This window comes from Bison bison, unplaced genomic scaffold (assembly GCF_000754665.1).
Source record: "Bison bison bison isolate TAMUID 2011002044 unplaced genomic scaffold, Bison_UMD1.0 scf7180017864322, whole genome shotgun sequence".
Classification (NCBI taxonomy): Eukaryota; Metazoa; Chordata; class Mammalia; order Artiodactyla; family Bovidae; genus Bison; species Bison bison.
In genome coordinates, this window is record NW_011494894.1 from 5780827 (window position 1) to 5786826 (window position 6000).

At 36.0% G+C, this 6000-nt stretch overlaps 1 protein-coding gene across 7 annotated transcripts in view; it reads right to left on the reverse strand.

The window, feature by feature from the left end:
• Positions 1-6000, reverse strand: part of SWT1 (SWT1 RNA endoribonuclease homolog (S. cerevisiae)) — a 108284-nt gene that overhangs the window by 72966 nt on the left and 29318 nt on the right. The window lies entirely within an intron of this gene.

Genomic DNA, 6000 nt, shown 5'->3' on the forward strand with positions numbered 1-6000 from the left:
ATACTAGAAACCAAAAGCTATGAATTCTAGTCTCAGTTCAGTCACTTAAGAGATTTTAAGCAAATTATATGATTATATCTTGTTTCATATTAACTTAAAAGAGGTCAGTAAAATAATCAGCAATTGTTCTACCAGCAACAGAACCAATTTCATGTGTCTGCTTTTTCTTAACCTCTAAGCAATAACATTTAGAGAGAGATGTACAGAAGAAGACAACATGGGCACTAGGAAGAGAATACAAAAAGTAATTTCTAACAAATGTTAGTATGTAGCTGATATAGTATCCTCTGGTATTCTCCAAGTCTTAAAGCATGTAATAAGTTGTGTGTGTGTATGTGTGTGTATGAAGAGAATGTAATATGTAGAAAGAGGACTAAAGATATCATTTTTATAAGTCCTTACACTACCTGCCTCAGAAATCCCTGGGGTACTTATTAATAATATAGAAAGAAGCACCACACCCCAGACCCATTTATGGATAAGAATCTTTGAAGCCTGGATCCAAAGACTGATTTAAGCCCTTGGTAAGTCTCTTACACACTAAAAGTCAAGACATGCTGCCCAGTGAGCCTTAACTTTTTTCCCAGATTATAACCTTTTTCTCCCCTCAACTTTTAGCCTATATCACTGATTCCTCTAAACTTTCAAATTAGAAAACTCATTCACACATGCAATAAACATTTTTCTAAGGTCTAAGCTGCACCAGGTCCCTATGCTTGTCAAAAGACAAACTCTTTGGGGCCTCATGATCTCTTGGCGAAGTCTAGACAAAACTCAACTGATCTCATAGCATGAACCTGAGAGACATATGATTCAGTTCTTTAATCAGACAACCAGTAAGCCAGACAGACATACATTACAACAGCCAATTTTCCTGCTTTTAGCTCACAAAGTAAATATCACAATAATGCAAAATGGGCAGCTCAAAATCAGTGGTTAACTTTAGCAACTCAATTTGACCAATCAAAGGAGGTTTAGAGCATACAGTAAGTACACTGCTCTAAAGGTATCAAAGTTCATGATTACTTGTTCTGTCACTTTTTTCTAGAATACACAGGCCCAGAAGGTATACCTAAAATTATAAGAATATTCATAAATATTTTTACCAACAAATATTTTTGAGTACTTGCTCAGGAACTGTTCAAAAATGAACAAAGACACTGGAACCAGATAACCTGGGTTTGAATTCTTGCTTTCCCACTTACTGGACATGCAATAATGGGCAAATTACTTAACTGTATAAATTACAGTTAATATGATATTTAGCATAGTAATAGAATTAAAGTTTCTCAACAGCGGGCTTTGTATGTCTCATTCACTGCTGCAGCCTCAACAGTTAGAACAGTGTCTAATACAAATATCCTGCAAGTAATGATTCAACAAAAATGTAATAAAAGAAAATATAAAAATGATGGAACAAATGTCTGGTGTAGCAGGTATCAGATAACCTTATTTTTACCTAAAAATAAAAATAAATAATTATAGAAAATCTGAAAAATTCCGAAAATATAAAGAAAACTAAAATATCTCATAATTTCATCAGCTCAATATATCTCTAAGTATATATGCACAATCTAAGGAACTTGGGATTGTAATCTATACTCTTTTAAATCCTATTTTTGGTGTTTTGCAAGTTAAAATGAGTTCATTAGTGTCAGCGATCAACGCAAAGAAACAGAGGAAAACAAGAGAACGGGAAAGACTAAAGATCTCTTCAAGAAAATTAGAGATACCAAGGGAACATTTCATGCAAAGATGGGCTCAAAAAAGGACAGAAATGGTAGAGACCTAACAGAAGCAGAAGATATTAAGAAGACGTGGCGAGAATACACAGAAGAACTGTACAAAAAAGATCTTCACAACCCAGATAATTACGATGGTGTGATCACTCACCTAGAGCCAGACATCCAAGTGGGCCTTAGAAAGCATCACTACGAACAAAGCTAGTGGAGGTGATGGAATTCCAGTTGAGCTATTTCAAATCCTGAAAGATGATGCTGTGAAAGTGCTGCACTCAATATACCAGCAAATTTGGAAAACTCAGCAGTGGCCACAGGACTGGAAAATGTCAGTTTTCATTCCAATCCCAAAGAAAGGCAATGCCAAAGAATGCTCAAACTACCCCACAATTGCACGCATCTCACATGCTAGTAAAGTGATGCTTAAAATTCTCCAAGCCAGGCTTCAGCAATACATGAACCGTGAACTTCCAATTGTTCAAGCTGTTTTTAGAAAAGGCAGAGGAACCAGAGATCAAATTGCCAACATCCGCTGGAGCACTGAAAAAGCAAGAGAGTTCCAGAAAAACATCTATTTCTGCTTTATTGACTATGCCAAAGCCTTTGACTGTGTGGATCACAATAAACTGTGGGAAATTCTTCAAGAGATGGAAATACCAGACCACCTGATCTGCCTCCTGAGAAATCTGTATTCAGGTCAGGAAGCAACAGTTAGAACTGGACATGGAACAACAGACTGGTTCCAAATAGGAAAAGGAGAACATCAAGGCTGCATACTGTCACCCTGCTTATTTAACTTATATATGCAGAGTAGGGATTGGGGGCAGGAGGAGAAGGGGACGACAGAGGATGAGATGGCTGGATGGCATCACCAACTCGACAGACGTAAGTCTGAGTGAACTCCGGAAGTTGGTGATGGACAGGGAGGCCTGGTGTGCTGCGATTCATGGGGTCGCAGAGTTGGACACGACTGAGCGACTGAACTGAACTGAACTGATGCAGAGTACATCATGAGAAACGCTGGGCTGGAGGAAGCACAAGCTGGAATCAAGATTGCCGGGAGAAATATCAATAACCTCAGATATGCAGATGATACCACCCTTATGGCAGAAAGTGAAGAAGAACTAGAGAGCCTCTTGATGAAAGAGAAAGAGGAGAGTGAAAACGTTGGCTTAAAGCTCAACAGTCAGAAAACGAAGATCATGGCATCCGGTCCCATCACTTCATGGCAAATAGATGGGGAAACAATGGAAACAGTGTCAGACTTTATTTTTTCGGGCTCCAAAATCAGCACAGATGGTGATTGCAGCCATGAAATTAAAAGACACTTACTCCTTGGAAGGAACATTATGACCAACCTAGACAGCATATTAAAAAGCAGAAACATTACTTTGCTAACAAAGGTCCATCTAGTCAAGGCTATGGTTTTTCCAGTGGTCATGTATGGATGTGAGAGTTGGACTATAAAGAAAGCTGAGTGCCGAAGAATTGATGCTTTTGAACTGTGGTGTTGGAGAAGACTCTTGAGAGTCCTTTGGACTGCAAGGAGATCCAACAAGTCCATCCTAAAGGAGATCAGTCCCGGGTGTTCATTGGAAGGACTGCTGTTGAAGCTGAAACTCTAATACTTTGGCCACCTGATGAGAAGAGCTGATTCATTTGAAAGGACCCTGATGCTGGGAAAGATTGAGGGCAGGAGGAGAAGGGGACAACAAAGGATGAGATGGTTGGATGGCATCACTGACTCAACGGACATGGGTCTGGGTGGTCTCCGGGAGTTGGTGATGGACAGGGAGGCCTGGCGTGCTGTGGTTCATGGGGTCACAAAGAGTTGGACACACTGAGCGACTGAACTGAACTAACCCAATAGGACTGATATTCTAACTAAACAGGGGAAATCTGGAACCAGACATGAGTAGAGAGAAGAGGATATGAAGAGCAATAAGGAGAAAATGGCCATTTACAAGCCAAGAAGGCAGTCTGGAACAGATGTTTCTCTGATAGATGTCAGAAGGAAATAATCCTGCTAACACCCTGATTCTAGACTTCCAGTCTTCAGAACTGTGAGACAAATTTCTGGATGGTTTTTGGTATTACTTTTTAGCTTACATATGTAAGTGACACATGATATTTGTCTTTCTTTGCCTGAATTAATCTAAGAAATTTAGGATTGTAGTTTATATTCTTTTAAATATTATTCTGTTTAATATCACATGATAACATTTTTCAAAATTAGTATTCTCTCATTTGGCTACAGGATTATATGTAACATCTCCAACTGTCAAGACTGTTTCAAATTTTTCGCTGTATAAATCATGCTGTGATGAACACTAATTATATAAATCACTGATCTCTGATTATTTCTTTAGAATAATTGCAAGAAAGACAAATCATCTCCGTAGGCTTTGTATAAACACTGATAAATTGCTCTCTGAAAAGTTACTAATTCATATTCCCTATGCACTGAGTGCTGTGTTCCTATCAAGTGCTGGGAAGAAGTATCATTCTAAATTTAGGAACAATAAAAATAAAAAGGGAAAATGCAAAAAGTATAAACTAAAAATTTTTACACATAAGCAGTTAACAATATTTAAAACAGTAAACAGGAAAATATTTACCTTGAACAAAAAAGGCTGACTAGATGTATTTCTTCTTTTGTGAATTACCTATTAATAATCTTTGTCCATTAGGGAAATTTAGTTTTTCTAAACCATCTGTATAACTTTCTCGTGTAAGAGGACTCACAAGACTTACCACTTATTCCAAACATTAAACCATTAAGCACTTTAATACAATTAGCTCAACCAATCTTCAGACCATATTTTCAGCCGGGGGTCATTTCCCCCCATTTTATTTACTCAGTTTCCTCACGTTTAACTTTCTCCAGGTCAGCTCAAAAAACTCAGGTCAATCAGATTTCAAATCCTATTCTCATCGTAATGCATACTATATTAAATAAGTACAATTTTGAAAAGAGTAAGGACAACACTAAAATTATGTTCAACTAAGTCTATTTATTAATAACAAACTATTTTCATTCAATTTGTGGCATTTTTCTTTTTTTGATGGAAAATTCCTGTCTAAAAAAAATACAGTTATAATACTCAATGATTACATAAAACAAAATAATACATCTATATACGCAATTATTAGAGTTAGTGGCAAATGTACTCGACATGCAAAGCATAATTAAAGACTGTTTTGTTCTTGCTTTTCTCCAAACAAGTATTTTAATTTTATTCAAAAATCCTGAATTAAATTTTTTATAGTTTCAATTCATCATTAGAATGTAAAATATAATTTTACTATGATAAAAATGACTAAGGATATTTCTAAAGGAGATCATAAAATTATTATCAACAGAATAAATATATTAAGTGCATTAGATTTTATATAAACAATGTTTCAAACAATCACTTTGACAGATAACAATGATATATAAAGGATTTATCTGACAAAGACAATTACACAAATAATCTATAAAGACTAATCTACAACCTTGTAACTAAAAGCACAATTTAGCAAAATTAAGACCAGATAGTATCAAATTGAAGCATTAAAGGGAAGTATGGCTTTCCAGGAAGGCCCAGAAACTGAAGCAGCACAGAAGTTTGAGACCACTACTATGATTTATCCTCCTTAATAATCCTAAAAGCATAGACTGAAGAAGTAAAAGCATCAAAAGAAGCACATAAAAATTAAAAAGTCAAAAGACACATATCAAGTATCTATAAATAATAAATGTGGCCAAAATATCTATTAGTTCTTCTAAAATAAGTCTCAAACTCAATCTATTGAAGGAATAGATATTCCATCTAGGACAAGTTCTTAACATCTCTATGTCTCAATTTCCTCATCAGCAGAATAGGTCTAATAAGAATATGGTCCACAAGTACCCTAAGTTTTGAATGAGATATTAGCTGTAAAGCACTTAGAAAAGGGTCTGGAGAATAACGGCCATACCAGTGTTGTCTATTACTATCATCATCTATACAATTATACACTAAAATGTAATTTTTATCAACTAACAAGGAAAAAAATTATGAGTAAAAAAAATTCTCACCTCTTCTTAAGGATTGGAGATTTACTGAAATGATGGTTTAGACAGAGGTTTTGTTATAGTGTGGTTTTTTTTTTAAAAGTCCTATCTGCGACCCAGAGGGATGGTATGGGGAGGGAGGAGGGAGGAGGGTTCAGGATGGGAAACACATGTATACCTGTGGCAGATTCATTTTGATATTTGGCAAAACTAATACAATTA